Source organism: Lipophrys pholis (genome assembly GCF_963383615.2).
Source record: "Lipophrys pholis genome assembly, chromosome: 2".
NCBI lineage: Eukaryota > Metazoa > Chordata > Actinopteri > Blenniiformes > Blenniidae > Lipophrys > Lipophrys pholis.
The window spans coordinates 19,649,361-19,672,044 of record NC_137636.1 but is presented as its reverse complement, the minus strand read 5'-3'; positions in this window follow the sequence as shown (position 1 = coordinate 19,672,044).

The window sequence follows — 22,684 nt, the reverse complement described above, 5'->3', positions numbered from 1 at the left end:
TGTATGGTGTTGTATCTAAAAAGGAGTTTGGAGGACATATCAATTAATAGCATTGTAATTTTAGCTACATTTTTAAATACAAAATTTGATTTCCAAAATGTAATCCAATTTTTTTTATGTTTCATAAAGAACTGTGTTTATTCTTCTCATCACTCAAACATACAAAGAAACGCACTGCTGTGAAACTCCTCAACATGGTAGAAGATGTGAAACTCATTCCTATTTTATTTTATTGGTCGTACCTCTTGTACGACTGTTGAACTCCACTACTGCACAAAAACGACCCCGCTCCCCCCCCCCCCCCCCCCCCCCCCCCCCCCAAAAAAAAAAGGTACGAAAAAAAAAGACTACGTCCTGTGAAAAAGATCACGTGACTTCCGGCGCCGAGAGAGAAATGGCGGCGCTCCTTGGCGTAAAGCGCTCCTGTTTCTCCTTAGCAACTTTGCCATGTTGACGCCGAGGGAAGTTTACCTGTTGTCCTGGCAACAACGCAGTCTTCCCCCAGGAAACAGGAAGTGCGAGAAACACGAACGCGTGTCGCCTTGAACGCGTATTATACTGTGTAACGCAGTTTGTTATTCTGTTATTCTGCTAGTAAAACAAGAAGAACATAAAATCTTTCTTCTGTTTGTAATGTGCAGTCATAGTGTACGCCACATCTTACCTGTTATTTATTTATTGAATGCACGATGAGATTCAAATTGAATTCAAACAACTAAAAAAGGGAACAATTACAAGTGGATCATAGAATAATGTAGAGAGCAGTATGTTATAGTCTTTTTTACTATTATTTCAAACCATTTTTGGGATTTTTGAGATTTTTGGTAGTGGGGCAGCACTTACTCTTGAAAAAAATTAATAAAAAACAAAGCTTCAAATACATGTATCAATCTCTATAAACAAACATAAACACCATAGTCTAAAAAAACAAATAAGCAAGGCAATTCCAAACTTATTGTTTAACATTTATTTATACATATATTAAATTAAATTGAGCTGATTTGGTCATCAGTCTCCAACCCACCACCATCTTATGGATTGAAGCAAAATCCACTGTAAATAACATGAGCATGGGAGTAAAGAAATTGAAGGCATTTTTAAAATGCCTGCCCTGTGGATGCAGATTGTGGATCTGTGTATTGATCTGCTTGCTGCTTCACTTCATCCAAATATTCCTTCATCCATTTCCCTCCTTTCCTGACGTTATCACCCTTCATCATACAGTTATCAGTTTATTTCTTCCTGCTATTCCTTCCTCATTTCCCTTCATCTTCACTCCACTCCTCTTCAGTCATATTCTCCTGTCAAAATCATCCCGTCAGGTGTGTGTGTGTGTGTGTGTGTGTGTGTGTGTGTGTGTGTGTGTGTGTGTGCGTGTGCGTGTGCGTGTGCGTGTGCGTGTGCGTGTGCGTGTGCGTGTGCGTGCGCGTGTGTGCAAGAAAAATATCTTTCTGACCAATGGACAGGGAGGAATCTGTCTGTATTACAGATTACTCCTTAGAGACAAGAGAAACGACAAATAGTGAAAGTGAATGAGTACGTGTCATTGCCTGTTTCTCTGTGAGCTAAGCAGCGTGCTTGTTTGAGAACTATATTCTCTCTCTCTGTCTTTCTCTGAGGCCAATTTGCTGTCTGAGAGCCACCACAGCGGTGAGGAGCAGTAGGCAGACGTCCTAGGTAGAGTTATGGCTGGAGGGTCGAACCCATGGTGGCTTAGCCCATCCATCTAAGGGCGGTAGGAGGGCGGCCACCCTGGTAATTACTGGAGAAATGGTGTTGTGACAAGAGGCTATGAACAGCATGTGTGACTGAGAGAGACACGCGCACTGAGATTTTTAGAGAACTGTTGTTTTTGACGACACTGTAAGGATGGCTGGAAGCTATTCGTCCTGCCAAAGCACTGATTAGGTGTCACCAGATGAGTATCAGTGAAAGAAAGACACAAAAAGTAGAGAAAGAGCACTTCACAAAAAGATATGCTGTTTACACTCTTGTCTAATGACCCACTTCCAGACAACTCTGAGTAACATGTTGTCCGTCCTTCTACATGTACTACATCTTTTCAACGATCCTCCTCTGCACTTCTCCACCTTTCCTTTTCTCCCCATCTGTCCTTATCCTCTGTCAGTTCTCCGTCAAAACATTTTCCTTGCTTAGTGAGGCAACGAGTTCTTATCCATGATTACCCATGTAGACTCTCTCTATCTGCCTTTCTCTCTTCCTCTCTCGCTCCATCTCTCCATACGGGGCATGTCATTTAACATGCCTCCAGTCACCTCTCACAGTCAGGAAGCTCATCCAGCCAGTCATTCTCCATGCCCATTGTTCCTAAATGAGGGCCATATGCGCTGTGGCCAGCACTGGTCATAAAGCACACACACACACACACACACACACCCACACACACACACACACACACACACACACACACACACACACACACACACACACACACACACACACACACACACACACACACACACACACACACGTCCATGGGTGTGTTTGTAAGAGACTGTACATTGCACTGCACTGAGCTTGTGTATGAATTATTATTGTGTGTGTCAGTGTATGAGTGATTATATGTAAGTGTCTATCTATGTGTGTCTCTCCATGCATTGTTCAGTGTGTCTGTGGATGCATGTGTGTCCCCACAGCCACAGTGGGGTGCAGTGAAAAGAATGTGTGTTTCACGGCAGGGCCAGTTCGGCCATTATTATTAAACATCTGTCCGCAGCACATTAATTCCCCCACTCTGACGCATCCCTCTCTGCCCAGGGATCACTTAATTGAAATCCATAATGACTCTTTCTTCTCTTCTCCCCCACACTGAGCAAAGTGAAGTAGGGAGATATATTTTGGATGAAAAGAATATTTGTATCAGCAATTATCCAATCATTCTATGACCCACTAGTGGATATTTAACACACCATTACAATTTTATGTTGGCATGTAATATCTTGATGTTGTATTAAAAAAAAAAATCAACATCATAGTGGCTAATTTAAATAAGACATTTCACTCATGAACCAAATTAATGCATTTCTTTTGCTCACACCAAAGTGTTAAAATCTTCAAGAAAATACGAGACAAAAAAACAAATTGATATATACATATACGTATATGTATATATATAAGGAGAAATATAATTAAACAGATTTTTGAAGAAATGGACCAAACAGAATAGCAGTGTGCTATACATTCGTTATAGATTAATCTTTTAATCCGACTTGTCTGCCTTGATTTATGTAAATTTCCTTTTTTCATTTTGAAAATAATCAATACAATTTTAACTGTTCTACAATTTCACTTATAATAATAATTATGTAATTGTAGAAAGATGTAGTAAAATATACAAACACAGAAGCGAATGTGTAATTGTATGTGCTTAAAGAAAAAACAATCATTAACAAAATACCATATAAGGAATGGCACACTTATTTCTTTAAAATTAGTTTTAACATTTCTTTCAAAACAAAATTTCCAGATTATCATTTATCAGGACTAAAATATGAGTGAAGCCCGTTCAGTCTGAGGTGATGTTAAATGTTTAAAGCTGGCCCTGGTCATCTGTGCAAAAAAAATTATATTACTGGTGACATGTTCATTTCTGTACTGGCAACATTTTTAAAATGCATTTAAACCAGTTTCAAGGTGGTTACTTCTCCCCCTCCAGCCTACGTCCCTTCCTTCCTTTCCTCATATCTAATAATCTACTAATGGATAAAAACTACAATCCCACCGATAGAAGAGAAATACCATACCTTTATTAGCTCACCAGAGAGAGAGAGGGAGAGGCGGGGCGGGGGGGGGGGGGGGGGGGGGGGTGAATTGAGCATTGTGTAAAATAGTTTAATGCTGGGGTGGTTCATCATTATTTGTGGCGGATTGCATGCAGACAGGGGTGATCCATTAGTGTGGTCGTTTCCATCTGCGTATGCGTGTCTCAGTGTGCATGCGTGTGTACGTGGGTGGATGTCCCACCCAGAAGGACATTCGCTGCTGCCGGCCCCACTGTCACAATGAGAGATTCATCACCACACACACACACACACACACACACACACACACACACACACACACACACACACACACACACACACACACACACACACACACACGCACGCATGCACGCATGCACGCACACACACGGACACACAGAGGCTACAGTACACATGTGGCATTATTGTTCCATCATTACTCCTCTCATTCTTCTTTTCAACGATTTGTCATTTTGCTGTCTGTGTTGACACACACACACGCAGAGATTCATCTGGCAGCTGGTTTTCAGGGGTGGACAGCCAAAGGCCAGATGTACATGTATCTCCAGGTGAATCACAACAGACTTGAAAAAAAACGATAATAAAAAATAAAAATAATTAAAGCTGCAAGCAGTGTTGAACGGGTCCTTGCACACCCACGCACGTCGGAATATGTTGCATGTCGAGGTTTTGTGCACATCTCCCCGCTTTCTGTTACCAGCAGATGATGCTATGCCCGATCGATGTAACCATCTTCAGGCTGTGATCAGATGTGGACTCATGCAATGTGTAAAGTTTCAGCCAGAACAGACCATGTACACCTCACTTCCTGTTTCCAGCAGGTGGCGCTATGCCCAATGGATGCTACACGTATGTTAGTTAGCCTGCATGCTAATTATCGATATGCAAATGTGAATGTGTGTGCTAATTAGTGCGTATCCTAATGCAAGTGCGTTATGCACGACGGTTGTGACTGTCTTTTGACTGTGATCAGACATGGACTCTGGAGCAACGCGAGAAGTTAGAGCCAGATCCAAAACATGTACAATTTCTGTTTGCAGCAGGTGGCGCCATGGCTGATGGTCGTAACTGTTGAATGGCTGTGATGAGGGCTGGACTCTGATGCAACGTATCAAGTTTGAGGTCAATCTGATCACTACAGTCTATTTACATTGCACTTCTTGTTCCATGGCGTTCTTGACCATTGCCACGCCCCCGAGTCATCATATGAGTGTGACAAATGGTGGTACGAGTAAAAGTAATCATATGGTTGTGATGAGGGCCAGCCTCTGATGCAATTTGTCAAGTTTGACACCAGTCAGGCGTGTGTTACACGCCACTTCCTGTTTTTACACTACACTCTGTCTCATGGCGAAACGTTAATTTTTGGCCACGCCCTCAGATATTATGGTGCCACCAATCTCTATTCTATCGCCACGCCAATTTGTAGGCCATTTGGAATTACCCCCTTGGACTAGTTTTCTCTAGAAAATTCCATTTGGTCCAAAATCTGCCAAAATCCAATATATATTTCAAAACTGCGGACTTCCTGTTGAGTTTTCGGTATGTGTGTAAGAGACTTTATTGTTCGTCTTGGCCTGTTACATATGTGTGCTATTTTTTCGTAGCTCTCGGTGAAACGGGATTCTGGGACTACCGTTTTCCAATTTTGCAGATGCCGCCGTTGAGCCATTTCGCAAGTCATGTGTGTAACTCCCCCAAATTACAGAAATTTTTCACAAAATTTCACAAAACGTTATGTATGTTATGGTCCTCAAAATGACGTTCATTAAGGCTGAAAAATAATAATAATCACAATTAAAATGACACTAAAAATGTAGACAGGCCAGACTGAAGACAGTTTTTAAATGTATCAGAAGATTCCAAAACTTTCGCAGTGCTTAGAGGGACAATCAGTGTGAAGATTTTCTTTTAAATGGATGACAAAATTAGCTAATCTTCATACCTTCCTTCTTTGTTTTCTCATTCCTATAGAACCCAGATGCACCCACGTTCATCTTGCTTTTTTATGTAATTATTCTTAATATGAGTGGAAATGCAAATGTGTGCTGTTCGGATATCAGACAAATTTCAAACATGAAAAGTTCAAATCCATTATAATAAACCACAGAGAAAGGTAATTAGTCAATCTGGCTCTTTTTATTTTAGAGTTTCAGAGACGTTGATTTATTATTTATTTTGCAATTTCGCAATTTTATTGAGCAGAAGGAAAAAAAAACTACATGAATCAAAGAGTAAAAGAATAGGGCAAGATAAGGGGGAAGTATTTCTTTGCTGCATGATTGCCACATCTGATCACAATTTCTTTACTCACACCCACAATCTCCTTTCAAAATGTGCCTTCTTGTTTTTTTTCAGGACCTCGATATTGGAAAGGGAAAATAAATCATCCAGTCCGTACTCTGATCATGGCAGGGTGTAGTCTTGCATCTCAGAACTCTTCCCCCTCTGGAGCACTTCTCCACTTACACATCACTTGTTCTTTTCATCTGCCCCCATATCCACTGTTGGGTTCATCTGTAGCTCTGGTGAAACTCTCTGTCTAGTTGCCATTGGCAAGTAACTTTATCTATTTGTAAACTTTGTGTGGTGTTTTTATGGTATCTTTCTGTCTTTTTCTTTGACAATTCTTCTCACTTTATATCTCAGTTTCTTTTATTTACAACTCTTTTTTTTTTCCCCCTAAAGAGATTTGCTGACAATTTTGTGGATTTTGCTTTAAAATAACTTTAACCCTTTGAAAATCTCTGCTCTACATGAACGATCATTTCTAAAGTTTCTTGAACTTGCCAGTTGCAGTTTGAGGCTCCATCATTCCGGCAGTACAAGGACCCACTGGATTCTGACTGTGTCTTTCTTGATTTGTAATTCATATTTTTTTAAATTCCCTATGAAATATCGATTGTTAATATGTGTAGCATGTAACCAATGTTTTGTATTGCTGATTCTGCGAGGGTCCTATCACCACAGGACCTGGTTTATTTCTCCTTTTTCCCAGCTAATTGGTTGGACTGTGAGAGAGACAGGCTTGGAGAGGTGGCCAGACCTGACAGTGAGTGTGTGAGCGTGTGTGTGTCTGATGTCCTCTGGCATGCCTCAGAGAGCTAATCATAACCACACTGCAGAGATTAATGAAGTCAAGAGCAATCAGCCCTGACACACAAACAGGGACACACACGTGCACACACACTCACATATATGCACACGCACGGGAACTTATAGTGATTCTGGCTCAGATACATTGGACCTTGTTTAGTTGAGGCAGTGACATGTGGAGTGATTTAATGATTAATTGAATCTCTTCTTGTGTGAACATCTGTACGTACATATGTTGCTATTATCAAAGTTCCCTTATGCATGCTCACTTAACTTTGCCCCTCTACAGAATATATTTAGTTGTGATATTTCGGGTCTTTTAAAAAAACAAACCAAAAAAAACTTACAGCATCGATTGATATAAAAAAAAATAATAATGTTTCGTTTTGTGTATACACTGACATTCAGAAGAAGAAGCAGGACTAAGCAATGTGTGAATGTGTACAGAAGCATGTTTTTGTAAACACTACACCACTTGAACAAAACGTACAATGGGAGAAGTGATCATTTATTCATGGCAATTCATACATGTGAACACATTTTTGATAACAAGAATCATTTTGTTTCGTTTTAGCTTCACCATATAGGGACAACGATGAGGAGAGTAAAAATATTAGTACAGGAATGTGAATTAATACCAATCAATTACAGTTTATTACATCTCCGGTACCATCCTGCAGGTTCACAATTTCCCGTTCAGAACAGAAGACCTAAGTTAACCTGGGATGTTAAGAAGCTTGTTGTCCATCACATCATGTGTACAACAGACCTGCTACCTTTTGTTGTAAGACCGAAAGTCTATCACCCTTCTATCTCTGACATGTATGAAGAAAAGTCAGCACGGAATATTGTTATTCATTTACTAGTGCGACAGCTTGACCTGTTTTAATGCTAATGGCCCCCATGTTTGCTAGACTGGATCTCCCTTCCAGGTGAGGCCAGTCAGGGGACTGGTCAGCACAAAAGGTTTGAAGTGTCGCTGAAACAACGAGTCGCTAGCCACCAGCCAGCCGTGTGAACCTCCTCACATCATTTTTAAGTCTGAGCCTGAGGCAAATGGTCATGGCAATGGACTTGCTAGGGGCACACCTGCCTTTGGGCCAGGTGGTTCCCCAGACACCAAATCTCCCCCGCCCAATTACACACTTTTTAGAGGTTGGCTATGAGTGGTGCCTCGGGGACTCTGGTACCACAGTCACCATCTGCAGACCTTGTTCCCAGTTGTCATCTACAATGATGACATCATTCAAGTAGGTTGGAGAAAACACTTTTGGTATTTTTTTTTTCTTCCTTTAGGATTTCCTATATTTGCAGCGAAGAGGACCATGCAGCTGCAGTAAATGCATCATACCAGGCCTGCCATCTTCTACACCTAACCCCCACAAAAAAGGAAAAGGCAAGAAAATCCTTGCATCCCCTTTGATTCAGGGACGAGAGCCTTGTGTGCCTTAAGCAGACTGTGACCTGTGAGGTCTTTCTGCATGAGTCAAATGTTTGTAGAATGACTGTTGAGATGTGTGCATATTGTAATTATATTTGTTTTATTATATTAAAATTTTCAGTTGATTTGTGTGCATGTACTTCTGCTCTGCAGCCAGGGTTTACTCGCTGCGTGGTGCCAAATACACATCACATGTCTTTAAGGCAGTATCAGAGATAATAACACACAAAATAGCACAGTTTCAACAAACAACATTTAGCCTGCATTTTTTCCCATAACTCTTTTTGAGACCTAGAGCCTAAAAAACCTACAAGATTATAATATTTTTTACAGTGGTGCCCAGGACTTTCAATATACGACCATTCAATCACAGGCAGGATTCACCAGCGTGTCATATATTTGGATCATGAGCCTCTCAGTAATTTCAAAAACAGAGTAAGACTGCTGAATTGTCAAATATTGAAAATGTTTACGTTTTTGATAAAAATGGTAATAAGCACTCACTCATTGTATATCCTCAACAATGTTCCAGGCAATAACACACAAAACGATCAAGGCATCCAAGTCATGAGAATGTGAAGAGAAAAAACAAGCTTTAATCCTGAGCCACCGGTTGGATGAATTACAAAACATATGAATTGTGTGCAATTACTTCTTCGGTCAAACACTGCATCGTTTCATTGTAGTTGGAATAAACTGCGGAGACCACATCATACTTCTTCTTCCTGACTCTTCACTTCTGAAGTAGCTGTTGGTTGCCAATGATCACTCCATAACATGCATCAACACACTCATTTACAATTGACTGAGTGTGTCCAAGGAACTTTGACTGGCTTTGGCCTTTGGGCCATTATCCGCTCTGATAGATTTGTATTTCCACTGCCATTCACTGCTAACTGACGGCCTCGCCTGGATTACTTTACAATGTTTTCGCAAAGTGTGTTATATAAATGTAAAGAAGGTCTAAACATTCACTACTTGCTGAGATTGAGTTTGTATTGTAAATCTTTAAACTTTTCAGTTGGATCTATTGTCTTTCACTGCAGGGAATTCTGTTGAAAAGAACAGTCATCAGTGATCATATAACTATGCTGTGGTTTACACTCTTTCCATGTCCACACACTCATTCATCACAAAACCAATCTAACTTTCAAATCAACAGAAATCGGGCCCGGCCACAGGTGACTGGACTGGCCAAATAACCTTTCATTATTTGAGGGTATGAATGTGACTGTGTGTATTTGGCTGTGTGAGAACATTGAGAGCGATGGCCTGGCTGCCCAACACTGAAGGTCCACTTTCTATAAAGTAGCCAGTGTGCATTCTATTTCAATATATATTTCATTTAAAGTCTATTTTATCACATGCACTTTCCTTTTCTTTCAAACGAACTCCTCAAACGACGCAAATTATGGCAAACTGGCACCTCTGAGTACACAAACATACAGTGGCATTACAAAACGAAACCAATGAAAGAGATGCTTAACTCAAACTGAGGAACAGGCACAACCCAGCATGGTAATAGACTGACACAAAGAAACAGGAAGATATATCTGTAGAGACAAAGAATAAAGCAACAACAAAAACTGAAACACCTCAAGAGATCACAATAAACACAACTAAACCAAGAGCTACGGCGCAGAAACCAGCCAACTGGTACAAAGGCAAACAATACATCATCCAGCAACTGATAGTGGAGTGAATATGTAAACCTGATGATGATGAGCTTGTCTCTTCACATGTCACAGCCAGCAGCAGAGGTCACTGAGCACTGAGGAAATCTAAAGCTTTTAGGAAGGAGAAAAACACTAAATACTCCTAATCCCCAGTTTATTTGCCGCATGGATGGTTAAAAGCTACTCTCGGCCTCATAAAATTAAAACCAAGTGTGCACCGAAGTGTAGAGAAGAGGCATGGATATGGAGCAGAAGCAGGGAAGAAAGAGAGGAAAAAGAGCTTAGATGATGAGGTGAGAAAGATAGTGAGAACAGAAGAGAAGGAAAGAGGGAGATTGAAAAGAGTGTGAAGAAGAAAGGGGAATTGAGAAGCGGTGATGTGCGGCTCCAAAACATTCTTTAGCAGAATGAGCTGTCACCTGTACCTCTTTTTCTTGGCGATCTATGGTTCACACCGACTGCCTTTGATTAATACATCCCATCTAAATCACTGAAAGTTCCCCTTTCCTTCTTACCCATAAAATGCAATACACAACACAAATCAGCCCTTTAAACAGTGCAGCCGGATAACAATTGGAAAATAATGCATCTTACCTGGGCCATCCCGATAAATTGTTTCTTATAACACCCTCCCTTTAACCAAAATCAATTCATCCACCTCCGATTTTTATTAAAATCTCCAGTAATAAATCTTCTCACAATGTTTGTTCATCTGTTTTTTGATACATTTATATCACTTTCAGTTCTGCTCCAGTGTTTCCTCTGCCTCTACACCGTAAAATGGGAAAATCTATTTGGGGCCAATAGAATAGTTAAAGGATTGTTATGAGCGCCTGTTCTTCTGGTGAAAATAGGTGTCAGTGTGTGTGTGTGTGTGTGTGTGTGTGTGTGTGTGTGTGTGTGTGTGTGTGTGTGTGTGTGTGTGTGTGTGTGTGTGTGTGTGTGTGTGTGTGTGTGTGTGTGTGTGTGTGTGTGTGTGTCTGTGTGTGTGTGTGTGTAATCGATAAATGTGGCAGTGTGGTGAGTAGATAGCACCCTTCCCCTTGCTTTTCTGATTAACTCGAGTCACAGAAAACCTGACAGCAGTGTAATAATATTAGAGGGTTGCGTAAGAGTATGTGAAAGTGTTTATGTGTATATCTGTGCTACCACATGTTGTGGTTTACATTTGTGTGGGAAAGTGACTTTTTTGAGCATACACTTCTTTTTTTGTGTGTGTGTGCCTTGCAGATTTCCTGCTTTGTCAAAGATATTTCCATTGGTTGTTCATCAGTATGATTTGAACTGATTTGTGATGACATGCAAATGTTCTGTGGCAGGCACTGAAGAACACTGCCATGGCTAAAAGCTTTTCATATAACAATCAGCAATTTGCCTTGTATAAGGTGTGCAACCTGTCACTCAGTCAAAATGAACCTTGAAAGAACATTGCTTTCCGCATTCATACCAATGGATTGACAATAAAGTGGATTTACAGTAATTATTTGTCCATTAATGTACAATTGTCATAATGAACTAAGGTCTTGTTAAAGTACTAGTCCTACCTTGTTTTCTTTTTGGTTTTTTTTCTTTTTTTTATTTTATTAAAAAAGCTAAAACACAGTTTTTTTGACCTGACAAAAAATTACTTGCTGTAGCATTTATTCTTAAAACACTTGTGTGCTATACAGTGACAGAAATAAGATGGGGTTCTGCTTTGCTCTTCTGAAAAAGTAGTTTCGATGAGCATTGCTTTTGGACTACCTTAAGTGAGCCTTGGATCACCACAAGAGTAACCATCCAAATATGGACGGTAATCACTATTAAGTGGCCCTGTTTGTGAATTTATAAGAATGTGCAGTGGATGGATGTATCTGTCACTGTGATCTCCTCCTCATTCATCAGTAATTTGGCTGCCTCCTTACGTGTATTGTCTAAAATACAAATCACTGCACAGATACACCTCATGTTACTTGTGCAGTCGAGAGAAAGATAATTCATAAAATTATCTTTAAAACATCCAACTCAAGTTACAGTGAATCCCCTGCACCCATAATTTTCCTTAAAGTTGCCGATATTTTTGTGAAGCCAACCAAACAATATCAAGAACTCATGGTTTGTGCATCCAGAGGTTACAGACACAAGACCTTCATGGTTATTCAAGCTGGAAGAAGTGCTAAAGTGCTAAATGATGATGCATTGGTCATTAAACAGGACGTTGGTTTTAATTGGAGCTTCTTTTTTATACATTTATGGGAGTTACAATAAAGTAAGCACGCCCAACAATGTTTGACTTAACAATCCGGCATTGGCCAAAGGGGGTCAAAGCTGGACTCATGGACAACTTCTTACAGTCCCTTCATCTTCTAACCACTTATATCCTGTACAGGGTAGCGGGGCAGTGGAGCCAATGACAGGTCTCCAGTCCATCACAGTGCAAACAGAGAGACAGACAACCACATACCACCACATTCACACCTATGGTCAATTTAGGGTCACCAATTCACCTCACATACATGTGTGAGATGAAACTAGAGTCCCCAGAGCCCACACCTTGTTGCCATGAGGCAAGAGTACTAACCACTGTGCCACTGTGCAGCTTCTTATAGTGTGATCAACAATTAAAGATGCCTTGTGGTAATAGATCTTGAGTAATATGAATGATCTACAATCACAATCATTATTTCCCAACAGCACACAGAAGCAGAAAAGTAAGTTGATGTTATTCTGGAAGCTGTGTAGTAGATTTAGTAGATTTCTTCTGAGCGTTGATCACAATTTATGTGTTGATGACATAGTAACTGTCAAAGATCAATAATGATACAATGGGCTCAAAAGACTTGATCACCAAGTAACTTTTTAAGTCACACAGAGTTGCTTATTATCAATCTGTGTTATTTTGACAGTGTGATGAACCAACAACTTGTGTGCATCGCCTTCACCCGCAGTAAACTGGGATTGGCTCTGACCCCCCGTGACCCTAAGCTGCATCAACAAAGGCTACATGGAAGTTGTAGCAAAAGTTATCGTCAACACATTGCTTAGTTACCTTTTGATTGGCTTCACAAGATGTTTTATGACGATTCTCACATGATATACATTAGGACAAGATGGAGTTATCTCATTGTAGAAATTAGCACTTTCCTCAAACATACTTGATGCTAAAAGTTTTTGCCCACTCGCTTACTGTTGTGGCAGAGTAATGATGGACGATGCAAGAATTCAGACAGCCAAATAAGAATAGGAATACAATACAATAAGCCTCATCACCCAGCATTGTCTCATTTGTTGGGTGATCAATGAATGCTTTGCAGAGAGTTGGATCAGTCTGTGCTGAGAAACAGAGAGATGTGGTGTGATTTATTCTAGGTGTTAAAAAAATAATTTGTTTGGATTGATTAACGTTAATTAATTATGCTAATTGAGCAGGATGAAAACAGATGTCGAAAGTGCCCTACTCATCCCTCAGTAAACCTGGCCCTTTAATTACAGATGTTATTGGTTTATCTAAAAATAACTCATAGGAGATGCAAATGTTTGCAGAACACACATGAACACAGAGGAACAGACATGTGTACCCTTGCCACTGTGCATGCTTACTTGCATATGTTCATACAAACAGATCCAAGACACATGGAAAGTTTAGAGCTGACTCAATAAAACCACTTTTTAAGAACAAATGATTTCATCTGATCGCAAGTGTGATTATAGAAGTTGAGTTCTATAAAAGCACTGTCTCTCTTAGTCCTGTGACTGACTCTGGAAATTTCCCGGGTGAACCTCGCACATATTCAGCCGGGGTTGGTTCCAGTGTCCCATGACACTCCGTTGAGTCATTGAAAAGAGTTTGAAAGATCCAATATAATGTAACACTTTTGCACAATACGTTTTGGGAAAATGTTTGTACAGCACATGGACGTTCATCAAGAATACATATGTTTTGTCAAAATGCCCCGAAAAGCCACATTTGCAGAATCACAATCAGACCTTTTTCAGATTTCCTGATTACGTTTGTATCATGTTAATTAATTTTGCTATGGAGTTATTAGGTTATTCTTACTACTTTGGATGAGTTAGTTTTTAGTAGTATCCTTTGAAGGCATCATATCTACTTTAGCTTGTCAACACGTTCACATTTTCACAAAACGTACTCAAAGTTTATTGCCCCAAATCCAGCTTTTCCTTGATTTTCAGCCATTTGAATATTGGATCATAGGAGCTCCATTCAGAATCTGCTGTGTCTGTGTGAGCTGGACTGTCTCCACCCACACGTGCCCATCTTGGGAAGCGGAAGAAGTACTTCCTCTCATGGTGCCATGTGCCAGAGCAGAGCAGCCTAATTGTGGGAGGGTCAAAGGGAGGGCCTGCCTTGATTGGGATTGGCTAAACCCCCGATGACACTATATAGGGTTTGATTTCAGATTTTTTTTTCTAAATGATACAAACCAGGGCGAGAGATGACATACTTTCTTTACCTCTGGGGCACAATTGCCAGTTATGGGGATGCATATTACTGTTGGAAAACCATTAGAAAGTGAATTTTGCATAATATAGCCCCTTTAAATATATAGACTATAGTGTGAAATGTTGATGTTGGAGTGGAAATAAAATTGTCACTTTGTTAAGATCTGCCATCCCTTTTCATTAGAAAAAAAGCAAGTCACAAACCCTGTGTAGTTCCAGTTACAAAAGAAATGGGTGCAGTTAGTAGAACGTACAGAAAGTGAATGTGAGTCCAAGTGATATTGTGTGAAGTGATGAAAGCACAGGAATGTGTGTGTGCTTTGATCAAGCAGACAACATTTACTATCTCATTCAAAGGCTGTCTGTGTGTGTGTGTGTGTGTGTGTGTGTGTGTGTGTGTGTGTGTGTGTGTGTGTGTGTGTGTGTGTGTGTGTGTGTGTGTGTGTGTGTGTGTGTGTGTGTGTGTGTGTGTGTGTGTGTGTGTGTGTGTGTGTGTGTGTGTGTGTGTGTGTGTGTGTGTGTGTGTTCAGATGGGGCAGGAGGCTGCACTGAGCCGCATGGATTTGCTGCTAAAGTTTGAACAGTTTTAAATTAAAATGTATTGCCCATTCTCAATGTATTGATCTCAGACCCAGCTGTGTCAATACGCCGCCCCGGCTATTTTTCCAATAACTTACAAAGATCTGCCAGCCAGGCATAAATTCATTACATAGCTCAGAGTTTATATTCTACCTCTTTTTTCTCTCCCATCTCTTTTCTCACTCGTTTTTGCCCCCTGTTTTCAACATCTTCCTCTTTCACTGTTTACATTTGACCCTTTTCATCGCACCTCTTTCCCATGTTTGTGTTTGCAGATATAATGGCGAGCTGTTACAAGCACCTCCTATTTAGATTACATTGTATTGCTTAAAAAAATTTAAGAAAACTGCCCAAAATGGTGAAGATGAAATGTCAGTCATTGATGAAACCTAAGGGGCAACTGAGGTTATCCTAAGAAAATCCAAAGTGTCCCATGTTTAAGAATGAACTAATTTCATTTGTTTGAGCCTATTGTATTTTCAGCATCTAAGAACATGTAAGAAAATAAGTCAAATGTTTTTTGCCACCATGACTTAGTGCCCCCCCCAACCCCACAAAAAAACAAACAAACAAAAACCAAATCCCTTCATCCCACTTTATTAAAAGATTAATTTAATCAAAACATCCTGACAAAAGATTTACCTCAGGACTATTATGTGGGAACATAAAAAAAGATTGTTTCAATTAAATTTTAAACCCGCCCCTTCAACTTTTTCTTGTCTTTCTGATCCCAATCAGCCAATGATTTCATTTGCTCTTTTCCCACTCATTCCTATCCTTTAATCATTATCTCCTCTCATGCAGTTTTCTCCCTTTCCTCTCCTTTCCTCCCGCTATTCTTCTACTCACCTTCTCTCATCTCTTGCCGCTGCCTCTTGTCTCCTACCCTTTCCTGCCTCCTCCTTCCTCTACTCTTTCCATCTCTCCCGCTAATCTCCCTCCACCTCCTCTCATTGTCAATACCTATCTAATTCCACTTTAGCACCAGTAATTGGCTGATGGATAGAAGCTATGGATTGGCCTCTTCCTGATGACTGCATGACATTTTTCCCCCTCCCCTACAGCTGGTAATACTAATAGAATTCCAAATCCGCGGCACTGGGATCCTGTCATGAGTAGGTCAACCACTGTGTCAAGGTCCTATTGGAAAGCCAGCATCCAACATCTTAATTTAGACTTAGCTTTTTTTTCTCTTTGGCTCACTAGATGATCAGTGTGTATTGCTGTGTCTCTGTTACTGTAGTTGTGGCCTGCTCTGCAGCTCTATCATCCCCATAACTATTAGCCCATTTGTTTTGATCTCTGTGTCTTATCTTTTTCATACAAGTGATTTTGGATAGACTTCCTCTCAGTTTTGATTTGTTTTCTAATCCACTGAAATAAAGTGCATAAGACGAGTCTATGCAAATCATCCCCTTTTCAGGTGTCCCGGCATGACATTGTAACTTGAGTTGCTGTTTTATATGGCCTTTATGTCAGATACAATTGAACTCTTATAGTTTCTCTGGCATGAGTTCTGTTCACTCTGTCCATGAAGTAATTTTGAAGTGAAGCCTAGAAATAGTAAACTTTTATAAATAACTTACACAGTGGGATAGCCAAAACCCAACCCTATACGTTTGGATGTGCGTTTGGTCTTCAAGGTATGATGCTGGCTGACATAGCGCTGAAGTGGTTTGTACAGACGCCTCACAGAAGAAAAGTTCGAGGCTTGAACATTAGCTGTTTTGAGTTTGCATGTTATCCCTTTGCAGATGTAAGTTTTGATGCCTTTCTTGTAGGTATGAGATTGTGTGTCTTGCTGTGGTCTGTGCTAGACTGGTGACTTCTTCAGAGTGCACCAGGTCATTTGTCAGGTCTTGGCTTCAGCATCCTCCCACAACCCAAGTGTTGAGAATAGATGAATAAATGAGTGACTGTTTTGCCTCGACTTCTTTTCTTTGCTCAAAAAAATACAGAGTTCCGATCTCAAGATGTTTCTATATCTGCATGTTTATGTGTACATGCATGCGTCCAAAAGTGCAAGGCATGCACAAAGTCTGTCAAGTTCTCTTTATCTATCCATAGACGTTGAATTAAATTTCAAATGAATGTAGATCCTATCTCATACTCCCACTCCTGCTCACTCCATCTCTGTTTTGTTTCTATCTAGGTGAACTACACCCATGTAATATTTACTGATTCCTGAGCCATACCATGTGTGCTTTTCTGTGTATTTGCTATAGCGATGAATTGGGGAAAGAGGTTGGCTAAATCAGGTTGTCATGCTAATTCAGTCAGCTGACTGCATAATGCAATGCAGCAGGGAGATGGACTGAACTTGACCCTGTTAAACTTGACCTTGGCCTCCCTCTTTTTCTTCCTTCTCTCACTCACATATGTGGGTGCAGGGGTCAGCAAATTAAGCCAATAAATCTGTTATGTCAATATCATGCTTCAGCGGTGTTTGTGTTAGGTATTCAAAATTCTGGGCTTTCTAGCTTGAACAGATTTTTTTATATTCTCTGAGGGATAAATAATATCAGTATTTACTGCAAAGTTTAACTCTGCATAGAACTGCATTTTATTATGTTTTATATGTTTGGTACAATTTTAATTATGCCTAATTAGGAAAGTATGTTTTAGGATCATCGTAACTGGGGCCAATTTACTTGTTACAGAGGCATTAGTGTTCATTTAACAGTATTCCATTTGTATTTAGTAACTTTGTTGATAAAAGGTAGGCTGATTTTGTTTGTTAAAAATTAGTCAATTAGTAAATTAGTTGTGTGTTTGCGATATATGTTGCATTTAATTGCCCACATATTAAAAAAAGCACAAATGGCCCTTTCATGCAGCTTTAAATTGGTACACTCTGTTCACATAATTAGACATTTCAAACAGCACATGTTTTTACAAGACTCTAACATACACGCATCTCTGCCTGTGACCTTCAGGTGGCCAGTTAGACTGTATTATAAAAAGGGATTACCCTGTTGAAAACGCTATGAATTTAGATGAAAAAAATCTCTCATGTATACAAACAAATTAAACAATAAATAGATTTTTAAAAAGTTGGATGTTTTAGAAACATAAAGGAAACAAATTGGTTTCAATCAGTCATTCACCTGAAGTGAAGAGTAACATTTGTTTATTTTAGTGCAGTGTTAGAAGGTGGGGTTACAAGCCTGTGTGGAATGTCCCTTTAAATTATTCACAGCCCAATCAGGTGTCTTTTTCTCCTCTGATCTAAAGATGGGTATCAGAGGTCATTCATTCTTCCTTCCAGGGTCACCTTTCCCTCTTTTCCTTTTAACACTGACACTCTCACAAACTTTCGCTCGCTATCTCTTTCACTAATGTTATATAGGTCATTATCATGGTCACATGCTGCTACATATGTTCCTGCACGCGGATTTAAGAAACAAAGCAGCTGTGTGCATACATGCACGCGCACTGACAGCCTTACCCCGTGACACCGAGATGGCATGTACACACACACACACACGCACGCACGCACGCACGCGCGCGCACTCACACACACACACACACACACACACACACACACACACACACACACACACACACACACACACACACACACACACACACACACACACACACACACACACACACACACACACACATCGACGAGGCCATCCTTTCTCCTCCGCAGTGAGCTCCATTGTGTGTGTCAGGACATTGTTCATTCTCCTTCTGTGTTTCCATGTATCTGAATACCTCCTGACCTTCTCACAAGCTGCAAGGATGTGAAGCATTATTGCTCTTCATGCAACTTGCTTTGGTGTGGCAACAACAATAGGTGACAAAGGTGGTTGGCATACTGTGGGGTTGCAGAAGGAGACTGGAGGGGGTAAAGATATTGTAAAGATTTCACTTCGTCGTTTGACTTTCCACTGGCATTGCTGTGTCTGCTCGCATAATCATGAAATGTTGCTCCATAACTGTATGGCACACATTTACAATATTTACATAATACTGTGTCAGAAGTAAGTAGCCGATTCAATAAATAAAATGAGTGTTGTTTTATTAAAATAGAAGCCTGACCAAAGACATCTGCTTTAATGGCAACCTGTAAATATAAAGCAATGCTAAGTTTAAAGTTTTGCTCTACAGATGTAGCAGACGTATAACTTTCTGCCATGTACATATTAATGACCGAGTGGCTGTTTACGTGTGTATACGTGTGCGTGCATTTCTTTCGCAGTTTACATAGCACAAGCGATTTCTGTTTGTGTGAGAGCTTCTGAACGCCATGTGTGTCTGTGTATGTGTGTTCACCGCTGGGGGCTTATTGTCAGAGCTTCTCCCGACTGGCCAATTAATTATGATGGCCTACTTATGATATGTAATGGGATGATTTATTAGTAAACACACAAACAGAGCAGGGACACAGACAGTCAGGTAACAGCAGTCGCACATTCAGTGGTCTGGGATCATACACTGGGGCAAGATCACAAGCCACCGCTGGCGATGTCCTTCCAGATCAGAGTAAAGATTACGGTACAGCCGAGGAGCTGTTCATCTCCAAATAAAGAACTGTGTTGAAGCTGATATCAAGGCATCATATCATCAGCTATATAGTTTGTATCACTTTTTTTTTCTTAAACCTTTAATGAAACCATGTCACAAACAAATCCATTTTTATGAGGGTGTGTGACTACACTGAGTCTGGTTTCATATGTGTTCTTTAAAGGTTTGGTTGTAGTAATATGTTCAAATGAATGTTCCATGGCAGCAAACATAGGCAATATTCAAAATAAAAATTACTGTAACCTTCAGCTTTTATCAAATTCAAAGGGAACTTTGCTTTCCATTCCCCTCTGTCTTTGTCCTTGGGCGCGATTAACCAACTCCCAATCAAGCTGATAATGTGTAAATTATTTTCTTTAATTATTTAGTACTCTTTTGATTTTTTCATCAAAAACTATTGACTGAGTAAAAGTTTGGAGTGAAGTGAATGTAAGGGCTGTTCTCCTCCATGTGTTAACGTATAACAATACACTTTATATGTTTTGTATTTCATATAAAATGAAACCTCAAATAAAAGATGCATATTTTATAAATCAGCCATAGCTTAGAATAGACATTTGAACCAAGAAATCTTACGTATGTACATGGAGTCTTATTTTGTCATTAAAGCTGGTTGGTAATAAGTTAAAAGGCTCACATCTAAGTACCACTGTAACATTCTTAGCATTTTATTAAATATTCTTTCATTGAAATGTAATATTTTAATGTGGGCCCCTGTCATTCTTCCCACTTTTTTAATCCAGAGTTAAGTTGGATGAATGATTTATAATTTACATTATTTGTTTATTCACTTTATGTAGAAGCACTATTTTTACAAATTCACATATGTTCTATATTGTATTTATCTTAGCTTTGTGTGAAAGGAATTAATGCTCTGTCTCTTGGATGGCCATGTCCCAAACATAGATATTTAGGCCAAAAAGAAAGTGGCCCCACAAATCTGAAACACGGAACAATCAAATATACACAATAGAAAAAGTTATTCTGAGAACTCATAAGTTAGTATTGAACATGTTAACAATTTGTATCCCTCATGGGAAAATTACATCTCTGCTTTTAACCCATCCCATTCCGAGCTACTCTTAACCACACTTGCTGGGAGTGGTGGGCTGCCATGGTGTGGTTTAATACAAGGAGCTGCTGGGGGCCGAGGGCCTGGCTCAGGCACCAACTGTGGGATTTGAACCTGCAAATCTCATGTCCAAGGTCTGCTTCTCTAACATTCTTTAGCATCCAGGCCACAATTGCACCAAACGAAATCAATTAACTGTACAGATTAACGGAATTAGACAGATTCCTGGGACTTTTTTACCATAAATATGTTGATCATTGTTGTTGATCATTGTCAGATTGTCTGTTGTTACATGCTTTTTTTTTTTCTCTTGATTTAAATGACTCACCACCTTCAGTGGCAGTTCTAAATGCACATAAATGCTCATGCACACCGAAATTACAGTAACTTTTTTAAACTGCTGTTTTGAATCAGTCGAAACAAGAAAGATATATTTTATATTTTGCATTTATTCATCTTAGAAACGTTTCGTCTGGTGGGGTGATAGCCGTAGCTGCTCTGGTGTGTGTGTGTGTGTGTGTGTGTGTGTGTGTGTGTGTGTGTGTGTGTGTGTGTGTGTGTGTGTGTGTGTGTGTGTGTGTGTGTGTGTGTGTGTGTGGGGACAGGATTAGGTCTGGCAGACATAAGTGCGGCAGGTCTGTCCCGCTAGCGAGGACGGCTATTTGTTTCCGTGCCTCGCCGTGGTTGGGTGTCCTATTTCTGGATGACACACACACACACACACACACACACACACACACACACACACACACACACACACACACACACACACACACACACCAAACCTTGTGCCCCTCTAACGTACGTTGTGGGACATAATTTATGATGGCTCTATAACATATGGACTTTTCATTACTCAGTGGCATCAAACTCTCTCGACTCAATGTTACTGTATCTCTCTTTCTCTTTTAAAATCAAATTTCCCCACACTTGTCTATCTTTTCTTTTATATTTTTGGTTTTTTTTTTGCGTTCCTTGTTCCTGTTTCCTATTTTCTGTTCAGGGTCTTATTTTGAAGCAACTTTTATGCCCGTCAATATTACCCCAAACTGGAGGTGAACAGCTTTTGCTAGTTAATTGTGATTTTTTTTTTAATATTTCATATGCTATATTTGTATTTAATATTTTGTATATTTCATTTACTATAGATGAACATTGCCAATAAACGTAGACCAATGACTTACAATACAAAATTCTCTTAGACAATAAATATCTTTTAAAATCAAATTTCACTTGAATTCGTATATTTTATTCCACTCTTGTTGTGCTATATACTCTCTCCATTTATTTATAGTTACCACTGTCTTTTAAAAACGTTTTTTGATGGCCTTTTTATTCGAATGCTGAACCATGCGCTCAATGTAAATGTAATTGTAATCAGGGCAAAAAGTCTTAGCACGGACTTGGATGTGTGGTGATTTGTGACCGATTGCAAATAATCGGCGGCGTGTGCATGTTTGCACCTCATCGCCATGCAATGACCATGTGTGTTACAATAAAACACTTGGTAAGTGCATAAAGGCTGAGATCGTTAGGGTTTTACAAGCAAATACACATGCAGGCGAATGTGAGATATGCCGTATATCAAACCACCACACATATGACATAAATGCCCCCATTTTAGATTTAACATATTGCCGTCTAGAAATTCTATAAAGAGCAAAGGTGGTGATTACAATGTTGATTTTTGCTGAATAAAGTCTATTCATCACTGAGCCAGCTGTGATACGTACCGTGGGTGGTGCGGGCTTGTGTGGGTGCTTCTGGGTTGAAAGGACTGGAAAATGCAACAAAATGATGTTGCAGTAATTTTTTTTTTACCTATCGTCTTGAACATTTATTTTAAGTATTGACTTTAAAGTGTCTTGCTGATTATGGTCATGTCTGTCTCTGTAAATGCTTTCTAAAAGCCTCTTCCACACTGTAATGCTGTGTTTCCTCATACTGGTCCTGGAGAGCCAAAATCCTGCTCCACTCCCTGGTCGAACTAACTCTGATGAATGGATCCTCATCAAGCTCTGCAGAAAGAACTAAACTCATTCAATCATTAAATCAAATGTTT